We start from the raw sequence: 11,097 nt of genomic DNA, 5'->3' as shown, positions 1-11,097 counted from the left end.
TCTGAAAGACAATGGCAGAAAGCTTGGGAGTGTGCTGGCCTTTCCTTTTCTGGGAACACTACACAGAGGGAGAGCTGTGGAGAAGACAGTTGTACTGGCCACAGGAGCAGCTGGACTACGCATGAGCTTCTATGAAGTTCTAATAGCAAGGTCAAGGGCAACACTGGGGAATTTCTTGTTCTTTATGATTCTGATCCTCGACACGCTGGGGGTGGGGGTGGCGGCAGACAGCCTTTTGCCAGAGAGAGCTTGGCACTCAGACTCCTGCCATCTGGGTTGTGAATACTCTCTCCCTTCCTCCCTCCATCTCTCATGTCTTCTGTGCATGTCTCTGTGTATCTGTGTCTTTATGTCTGCGCATGTCTGTGTATGTCCCCTGTGTTTATGTGTGCCATGCATGCTTGTCCATGTCTCTCTCTGTTCATAGACAGACTTTTGGGACAGATGCCAGAAGTCTCAAGGTCAGGACAAGGCGGTTCTTGTCCCCTGGACTCCACCCCTAGAGCTGCTTCTTTCCTTCGGTTCAAATATAGAACTAAGATCAAGTCCAAAGGAGGTTGGGTTTTTAAAAAAACATTTACTTATTTATTTAGTTGTCTTAAGACACACCAGAAGAGGGCATCAGATCTCATAAGAGATGGTTGTGAGCCACCATGTGGTTGCTGGGAATTGAACTCTGGATCTCTGGAAGAGCAGTCAGTTCTTGTAACCACTGAGGCATCTCCCCAGCCCTGGACGTTGGATTTTAATACATCTATCTCATCCATATCTATATATCATTATGAGCTTTCAGAAGACAACCTTGGGCTGGCAAGAAGGCTTACCAATTAGAGGTATTTGCCACCAAGACTGCTGGCCAGAGTTTTATCCCTAGAATCCATGTAGATGAAGGAAAGTTGTCCTCTGACCGCCACATGCAAGCTGTAGCACAGGTGCAAGCTCTTTCTCTATCATGTAAACAAACAAATAAACAACAAACAAAACAGAACAAAAACCACATTCCCTTTCTGCTATGGCTGCCTCTTTCTCAGTTCCATAGGTTGATATTTCTGTCTCACTGTCCCACTGGGACTTTCAATATACAGTGATATACAGTAAACATCCCTGCTCTAAAGGAGAGACTTGGGATACAGAAAGAAAAGAGTGGACCAGAGCAAAATCAAAGCGGAGTAGGGTAGACACCATGCACAGGTAGGTACAGAGTGACTATCATATTGCTCTGGAAGCTAGGCTGCCTGTTGTATGAGATTACTATCCAGCAGCCAACAACTGAGGCTCAGCCCAAACTTTGACTGGCTTGTGCCCATGTAACAGTGTGGGAGGTGTCCTAATTGGGCAAGTTAAATGTAGGAGGCTATTCAAGACCCTTCCAAGGTGGGGTGCTCTCAGGTTCTGTGTAGGGACCACGTTGAAACACATAGACAAGAAACCATCTGGAGAGGAGTGGCCCATTGCTCCTGGAGCCCAGGGAACAGTGAACATATGTTACAGATAACTGGATAGCTGACTGCTCCTCGGATGCAAAGCCCTGCACTTTTCCATTGGGAAGGTGTTGCCATAGAGAAAACTTTGTTCATGGACACTTGCTGGCTGGCTTGAACCCCTGCTCAACCAGGAGAGTCAAGATTAATTTATCCAACACACACTTACTGAGCCATCTGCATCCTGAAGCACTGAGCCTTCTTTCTAGGGTGCAATACATGAGAGATACGTGTAAGTATATTCTTTTCTTGTTATACCTGACAAGGAACAGCTGGAGAAAGGCTTTATTTTGGCTTGTGTGAGGGCATATGGTTCACCATGGCGGGGAAGGCAAGTTGGCAGGAGGGTGAGGTGGCTGGTCACATTGTCCCCTGCAGTCAGGAAGCATAGAGAAAGGAATGCTGATGTCCAACTTGATTTCTTCTTTTCCCTTTTGATCCAGTGAATGTAGCTGCACTCCGCCCAGGTCCTGACCATTTGAGAGATGTCAAGTTCAAAAGCAATGGCCTAAGCTGTTTGGCGGAGGAGATTTCAAGACGGCATAGCTCTCAACCAATGGGATGCAACCAATGGGATGGGGCCACTCACATTTCGGGTGGTCTGCCTAGGTGACTCTCAATCCAGTCTAGTTGGTAATGAAGGTTGGTCCTCACAGGAAGGTGTCCTGGGGCTTGGGGTGTAGGTTGAGATGGCCAGTCAGGCTTCACTGTGAAAGTGTCAATGAGGAGGAGATCCGAAGGAGAAAATGACCCTTGCCATGTTTATGTCTTCATGTTTATGGGTAGACTGGCTGGGGGAATGGCAGGTGCAGAGGATCTGTGGTGGTGGTGGGCAGTCAGGCCAGAGCAGAAATGCAGAAGGAAGGTACCAGAAGTTGGCAAAGATGGATAGATCATGCAAGAGCCTGTGGGCTTCTTCCAAGCCTTCCGTATAGAGTTTGGGTAGAGAACATTACAGAACCGTTTCAGTTGGGACCTGGAAGAGACATTTACAGTTGGGACTGTAAGCACATTTGGCCTCCAGCTGCAGGAATGTGGCCAGGGGACTCTGCAAGAGGAGACCCTGGAGTCTGCGATGGATGTGAGATGGAGGGACTCCTGGGAGGGAATATTCAGGTTTTGATAGCCAGTAAGTGTGGAGGGAGGTGCGTGAGAAGCCTATAAGATATGCTCACAAACACCCCGCACTAGGAAGAAAGGAGGAAGAGGCCACAACCAGCTCAGCACACATGAAGCAATGCTGTCAAAGTCACACACAGAGAGACACATAGGGTGTGTCCACCACCACCACCAACCCTACTGTTTACTTAAATTCCTTTTAAAATAATAAGCAGAAATTCTTTACAGGATAAAAGTCCAATAGAGGAATTTTTATCATAGGAGATTAAGTTAAAAGAGGAGGTGGTGTTTGTCCTGTTAATACATTAATCTTCTCAAGTCCTGTTGTGACTAACGCAAAATCTTCAGAACAGAGCTAATGAGGGCAGTGGTGATATCTTCTTTTCCAGCTGGTCAAACAGCTGCATTCACATATGACCAGGAAGTGGTTTGCCTTAGGCGGCATCCATGTTGGTTGCTGTAGTTCAGGGAAGCACGCAGTCGCAGTACATTTCTTACTGCGCTCCAGCTTACCAGCAACCCATTAGTGTCACCCCAAGTTCGGTACCACTGGGAGGTAACCTTGGGGCTGAACCTTACCAGACTCCCGCTAGACATGGAGAAACAATACAGGTGAGGCACTAGCAGGAAATCTTGGGTCTCAGGTTGATGCTCTGCTCATCTTCTCCCCAGCGCTTTCAAGGCAAGAGTGGGGAAGGTCTTCAGAAAGGAGGAAGAAGAAGAGGAGGAAGATGGTGCTGTGGTTTATCGACACCTCACTCTGATTCTCCAAAGAATCATATCACATGAATAATTAACCTTCCAGCAAGCCAAAGAACTGATCTTCAGGGAGCTGAGAGTTCATGAAAATTTAAAGACCTGAGCCAGAGCAGGCAATGTGTTGTTTTCATGGCAGCTTAGACATCTTTGAAAACTCAAAAGTTTCAGGGTCTCCCCTAGGGTCCTACTGTGACGTCAGCATGGGCTTCCTGGATTCCCGAGTCTTGCTGGGCAGGGTGCTTCTCTGGGAGCTCCGTCCAGGCGAGAAGGCTAGTGCCTACAGGTGAGAACATCTCTGGGTGTCTCTCCGTGAAACCCGTGGGTGGGTTACAGGTGTCCCCCTAAGCAGTGGATCCATGTTGTCGGGTTACCAAGGCAACCCCATTCCTCCTGGGACAGGGGAGGAGGGGATGCTGACAGAGTAAGATTTCATGAGCTGTCTTTCCATAGGAATCGGGGCTAAAAATACCCCACAATTGGCACTTGCATGGTTTCAGGAGCCTCTCTGCCTCCTGTCTCTGCACATTTAGAAACTGCTCCCTGGCCGAGTCCTGATCCTTTAGAGCTGAACTTGGCACTGCCTGGGGGGCTGAGGAGAGCCAGTGTTCCAGGAAACTGGTGATTACCTTAATGGCTGGGTATGGAGATCTGAGTGAGGACTGGTGTATGTCCCTGTCAGACACAGGCCTGCCTCATTTCGCTTCACCAGAGGCATTCATGGTTAACCACGAGGGCAGTGGCAGCCTCTGGCTGCTGGAACCAGTCTTGGCCTCCTGGCCAGGTTGATCTTTAGGGACCCTCTGCTTCCTCTCTCCTTCTGGTCCACATTGTATGCACTGTGGCAGAAAGGAGCTCAAGCCAGCTGTGCAGTTTGTGTGCTCGAGGGCACCCTTTGTTTAGGGGTTTAAGTATTAGAAAGCCTGGGGCGGGGGTGGGGGTGGGGAAGAACTTAGCTTGCCCCACAATGCTGTGGGCTTCCAGTGTCCTAGGATTCTAAAACCTGGAAACCTGACCAGGATGTTGGAGACCACTGAGCACAACCTTTGTACCCTGTAGATGTGGGGACTCGAGGCTTCGACTAAAGGACCAGGCATCCAGGGAAAGGTCACCCAGCTGCAGGATGCAGCCAGGAAATTGCTCTGTTGCCAGAGGACTCTCCTGGCTCCCAGCTGGCCCTAACTGGCTCCTAAAAGAACCACTGGCACTCTGGGTCCCTCCAATCTCCCTTACCCTGGAGATTGAGCTTTGCAATTATATTAATTGCAAATATATTAATATATTATTATATAAACTAGGCAAGTGCTCTACTAATGAACAGCGTCCCTAGCTCAGGAGGCTCTTGGTCTGTGAAAACTCTGAGATTTTCATTTTGAACACTCTCCCAGGAGATGCCTGGGTTGGATTTCCATGGGATAGCAACCATGGGTAAGAGGGCTTAAGAGAAATGGTTCTAAACAGGGAAGTGAGTACAAATCTCAGGTATTTTAAACTCCGGATTCCTGAGCCCTGCTGTAGACCTCTTGAATCAGGACCACCATTTAGCAATCTGTGTAAAGAGAAGACATAGGGCTTGATGCGTGGCTTTGTCTTGTAATCGCTGTCCTCAAGCCTTCCGTGAATACTGAGAGAAAGGCCTCCCCAAACCAGTTTGCAGCAAACGTTTCCCTATTTTAAGTAAGAGTTTCTCTTTTCAAAGGTGACCTATTAGTCACCATTTAACAAATATTTATTAATAAGTCTCTTCTGTGTTTCCCTAAAGATCTATTTTTTTCTCATGTAGCTGGATGGACAGTCCCGGCTGGTGATAGTGCCTGCTTCATGCCTCTAAGGCCATACAACTGAATCAGAGAACTCTCTGGTGGCTCAGAGTTCATGAGGTTGCTTCCCTTACATGGTTATAACACTGCTAATGTGTTCTTAATGAGCTGCCATTTACTTATGCAAATAGCAGGGCACAGATGCCAGGGGCATTGGGGCTTACGGAACGGCGTGCCTCTGCTTTTTGCATGTGTTTTCAGGCAGAGCTGTAGGCCTCTGGGGCTTGTTCTGTTTTTCATCTTCAGTAGCTGCTGGGCAGGTATGGCGTCTGTCACTGTGTGTAGCGGATCTCCAGAAACTTGCCTAGCAGGAATGGTAAGGGAATGGAAAAACAGGCAGACATATGTATAGACAAGTTGGGGTTAGGTGGACTCGGCCTTCTGATGGAGAAGTCCCAGCACCTCAGAGTCACAGCGTATTTATTGTATACAGTTGAACGGGCAGGCAGAGTTATTACATACAGCTGAACAAGGAGGCAGGCTTAACTAATCGCTGTAGGAGCTGTCTCTGTAGGGAGCAGTTTTCAACCCGAAAACATGGGGCTTGAGGAGAAAGATAAAGTGGACATTTTCTAGACACGCTATTAAAGTCCACTCCCAGGGGCATTGGGGTCTGACGCAGCTGTGCCATGTCAACAGCATGCTTCCAGTCGGGACTTCACTCAGTCTGCACCACACAAAAGACCAGATGCAGTGGTGCACGTCTCTAACCCTAGCACTCCTACAGGGAGATGGCAGGAAGGGGCCGAAGAGCCATTTGGTTGCTTTCTTCACAGCTGCCCTGGAGCATGGAGCTCAGTAGCAGAAGCTGGGCGTGGTGGCGCTGGCGCACGCCTTTAATCCCAGCACTTGGGAGGCAGAGGCAGGCGGATTTCTGAGTTTGAGGCCAGCCTGGTCTACAGAGTGAGTTCCAGGACAACCAGAGCTACACAGAGAAACCCTGTCTCGAAAAACCAAAAAAAAAAAAAAAAAAAACCCCAAAAAAACCAAACCAAAACAAAACAACAAAAAAAAAACCAAAAAACAAACAACAACAAAAAACCCCCAAAAAACCCCCAACAAAACAAAACCAAAACAACAACAACAACAAAAACCCCATCGCAAGAAGGTGGAAGGCAAGAAACAACTCCAAAAAATTGTCCTCTGACTTCCACACATGCATTATGGCATGTGTATTCCTGTGCATGCACACTTACAACATACACGTGTGTGTGTGTGTGTGTGCACGCACACCACACACACACACACACACACACACAAATATTCTGGTTAAGAAATATGGTGTTCTTGTATATTAGGGTCCTGTAGAGGAGCAGAAAGGGAACTTACTGGCCTGGCTGCCATGGTAGGACTTAGGGTCCAGCAATCACCTGCATGTCAGAGACTCTATCTCAGTGACTCAGTCTGGCTCTGAAGGCCTTAGACGGTCCCTTGTCTTCAGTTTGTATTAGAGAGCCAAAGAAGCTGGATTCTAATGCAAGTGGAGGGTAGCATCAATACTCCCACCGCCACTATCACCATCACTACTACCACCATCATCATCATGGCTATCATCAGTACCAAATAATCATCACTGTGACCACCACCACCACCACCACCACCACCACCACCACCACCATGAGCAGCAGCTACTTATGTGCTCCGTGAATGTCGGAGGTCATTCAACGTTCAAGGCTCGCTTTTGATGGTGGACAGCATGAACAGAGGTGTGACTGAAAGAGCCTCTGTATAGAAATATAAACTGTTTATCATCACCAAGGCTGCAGGTCCCTCTCAGAGCCATCTGCTATCCCCTTCAGAAGAGGATAGTCAGACTCATGCCAGAGACCATGGTGACACTTTATGGGGCTGGGCTGCAGGCACTCTAGTCCTCATCTCTAGTCCTCTTCTACCGTGTTTTAAGGCAGGGTCTCTCTTGTTTCTGCCACAATGCATTGTCCACACTAGCTCTCCTCCCCAACCCTTCCACCCCCACCCCTGACAACCCAACTTCTGGGTAATTCTCTGGACTCATCTTTCTTTTCTTCTTGGGGATAGGACTAGGCATAGGCTTGTGACTGCTATGGAAGCGTAAGCTCAGACAGTAGTTCATGTCTTACTACAGCTCCTGGTTACAGCATTCTGGTGTTTGCTGGGAGATTACCTAAGGTCCAAAGCAAGGCTACTGTGCAGAGTTCAAGTCACTTACCTAAATGGGATGTAAGTCTGTGGGGATTGTGAACATTTATAGTAGTCAGGATCACTTGCATCCATACTGATGAAGTTTGCTGGTATGCTCTTCTTCACCTTTACCCTTCAAAGGCTAGATGGTTAGACCACTGTCAAAGGTTAGAGCACAGGGAGGCATATACTAGGGACATCTGTTTTTTTTTTTTTAAATTTTTATTATTTTTATTTTTCATTTGTTTCTTTTATTGTGCTCTCCTCCCAGGTCTCTGAGACTTTCAAAGTTCCAGTCTCCCTCTCACTGATTTCCAGAGTTTTCTGATACTCACCTACCTCAAATGCAAGCATTCCTTTATTACTTGAGTTCCCTGTGAGAGAAGAGAAGGAGGTGCATTGTGGGAAATACTAAAAAAGAACCACTAAGTTCCTGCGCTCCATCCAACTACTCTGTGCCCGCCAACTCTCTGGTGGGGCCCAGAGCTCCCAAGTTCCCTTCACTGCCACACACGCCCCACACAATGATCGTCCACCCTGAGGTCAGCCGCCACAACACCCAGCAACCCAGTAGAAACAAAACTCACGAAGCTTATAATTAACAAGTCAGATTTATGTATTAATAAATTCTCAATTCACAAAATGCCCACACAATAATTTCAGAGTCAATTGATAATGATAAAAGCTTCCTACCTAGATCAGACAAGTTATCCCAATTATTCTATCCCTATATGATAGTCATAAGTACCTGTGACTATTTAAAACCACGCGGGATCAGGATCTGCTTCCTGTCCGACCGGCTCCATCTCGGCTTCTCCTCCTCCCTCCTCTGAGTCGCTCTCTGTCCCTGCAACTCTTCGTTCTGCCTCCCTTTTCCCTGTCCAATCACAGGCCTCCTGCTGCACTAATTTTTAATGTAACTGGACAGGGAAAATCCTGCCACAGAGTTGCATGCTCTGTCTCTTTCCAGCCATCTTGGGGACTCTTTGTGTGCATTTTCCCTGGAAGCCTGAATGAAGGTCTGCCTGGTCCTTCACTCTGGTCGGTTGTCATATGGCTTAGGGAGACTGATCATGAACCATCTCGTAGACAACACCAAGAAACACCAGGACACTGTTTTCCTATACCATGGATAAAAAGTCCATGGCAAACTATTACCACTCTTGATTAAGCTATCTTGAAACAAGGGCCCCATCTGAAAATAAAACTCATAGTTTCCCACAGGAATAGCATCTCCTCAGGGGCATACCTGTTCTCTGAGCTTCAGCCGTGCTGGCTGCAGATCTCCCAACACCCAGTGAGCCTGCTGCCCTGTGCCTTCACATACGCTACATCTTCCTCTTAGTGCCCTTATTTTTTTGCCTTGTTTGTGTTCTGTTGGGACCATTTCTCTGTTGTACCACATAACTTCTCGTCTCTTCCTTTACGGCACTCATCCTAGATCATAATTTTGTTTTGTTTCTTTGTGAAACCGTTTCTTTGGTAGCTAACTCCCACTAGATTAAGAGCAGAGTGTTCCTGTTTGAGTCACCAGATGCAATGCCTGCCAGAGAGTGAGTGTTCTATACACACTTGTTGGTGAAAAAGCTATTAGGATTCATGGCTTCCTCACCCTGTGGACATCTGGTTCACCCCTGGGAATGTGGGCAGGCACCTTCTCCCCTGGCAGACTCCTAGCCATGCTTTTATAACATGAGCCGAGAGAAGCACCTTTGAACCTGGTAGTTTGACAGTAACTCTAGACAAAAGGGGGAAGGGTCTAGAATCTTTATAAGAAGGACTCTTGGATATTTAGGCAATGAGCTGGAACTTTAAAAATAATGTGGCTGAGATAGTTAATCAAATATCCTTGAGCTCTCTACATATGCTGGCTTCCCTTAGAATTGCAAATGGGCCCTGACTTAAGGCAGTTGAGTTTCTATTTTCCACTTTTACTATAGCGTGAAAGCCATATGCATGTAGTAAAAACATTACTATGAAGTTTGAATCATCCTTTCCTGGGCTTGTGATATCCTAGCCTGTATGATGCTGGTTTGTAGTACTGGGTGGAGCCTTGAACCTCAATCCTTACTCAGTCTGTGCCATTACAGGAAACGAGACACACTATCACTTCTTGTGTTTCTAAGCTAGGGTGTTTGGCAGCTTAAGACTCATAAGTGCGTTATGGCTTTTGATACTTTACACTTATGATAGGTTTGTTAGGATGTGACCACATTACAAGCATCGGAAGCAATGGTAGCTATTGTCACACAGAGGTAGTTAACTATATGACATCTTTTAGTCCTTTTCTGTCTTTGGCTTGATAGTCATGAGTTTCTCGAGATATCCACCAGATGGAGGAGGCTCTCCTGATAGATGACACCCTTTTTTAATTTTTGTGAACAAGAAAGGAATCTTTGTTGTTATATTAAGGCTTCAGGTTTAAGATTAATCTTAAGACCTTAGGATTTACTTTTAAGATGTTTTCACTACATGTCTTAGTTAGGGTTTTACTGCTGTGCGCAGACACCATGACCAAGGCAAGTCTTATAAGGACAACATTTAATTGGGGCTGGCTTACAGGTTCAGAGGTTCAGTCCATTATCATCAAGGCAGGGACATAGCAACATCTAGTTGGGCATGGTGCAGTCAGACCTGAGAGTTCTACATCTTTATCTAAAGGCTGCTAGCAGAATACTGACTTCCAGGCAGTTAGGATGAGAGTCTTAAAGCCCACACCCACAGTGACACACCTACTCCAACAGGGCCACACCTTCTAATAGTGCCACTCTTTGGTCTGAGCATATACAAACCATCACAATACATAATCTTTCTTGTTTATGAATGTGTGTATGGATGTGGGCACACATGCCCCAGGATGGATGTGTAAGTAAGAAGACAACTGTGGGAGTCAGTTCTCTCCGACCTTGTCCCAGGGGATCGAACTCAGGTCACCAGGTTTAGTGGCAATGGCCACTACCTGACCCATCTGGCTAGTGCAGGGTTTGCTTGTTACTATAACATTTCACAAACCGTCCTGACTAATATTCTTACATCTTGCTCATGATTTAGTTTTCCAAAAGCAAAATATTTCTCTCCTTGTAAATTCATACCTGCTTAGTCAATGACTTTATACTTCCAGAACTTGAATTATGCACCCCAGGCACCCCAGGGAGTTCTCAGACACCATAGCTACTGACAACATCTGGTTGTGTAGAGTGTCTTGCACACATGCTTCTCCTCTGCCAGGAGCAGTGTTTCATACTGAACAAGTGTCTTCCAGTGTTGAGTGGCTCTTCTGACAGCAGTAGAGGATGGGTTATGCTTGGCAGATTCCTGGACAACCTTGTGCACACATCAGTTTGACATCTCTAGGTGATCTTGGTGACTTTTTGGGCACCTTCTCAGAGGCCTTCCTCACTTCCAGTTATCCATCATCAGGTCCAGAATTGAAAGGCTCAGGCCCTGAGCAAGCAAAGACACTTTTCTACTAGGCAAACAGTCACCCAGGGTGAAGATGATACCTCTCTGTGACAGCTGCCAGAGAAGCTCTGCTGCCTTTTCCTTTAGTGAGAACCCCTGGGAGGTTTCAGGAGCCTGCTGGAGGTGGTGGTGAGTGGCAGAAAAAGGATTCTCCTTGGGGAGGGGCAGTGATGCAGGAGCTCATATTCAGAGCCAAATTCTGTTAGTATTGGAGGCTGGGCAAGTAACTGTGTGTTTGCCACCCACAACAACATAAACTTGTGTATGAGGAGAGAGAATGGAGATCTCAATGGGCTCCA

At 46.8% G+C, this 11,097-nt stretch overlaps 1 long non-coding RNA gene across 1 annotated transcript; it reads left to right on the top strand.

Moving 5' to 3' along the window:
• The first annotated feature begins 1,125 nt into the window (after positions 1–1,125).
• Positions 1,126–4,219, top strand: Gm51650. Its single transcript, XR_003948056.1, has 3 exons — positions 1,126–1,713; positions 1,925–2,090; positions 3,273–4,219. It is a non-coding gene; the product is annotated as a predicted gene, 51650 (long non-coding RNA).
• Positions 4,220–11,097: the final 6,878 nt, after the last annotated feature.

This window comes from Mus musculus, chromosome 1 (genome assembly GCF_000001635.26).
Source record: "Mus musculus strain C57BL/6J chromosome 1, GRCm38.p6 C57BL/6J".
NCBI lineage: Eukaryota > Metazoa > Chordata > Mammalia > Rodentia > Muridae > Mus > Mus musculus.
The sequence above is the reverse complement of the archived record's forward strand: the minus strand, read 5'-3'. Positions and strand labels throughout refer to the sequence as shown.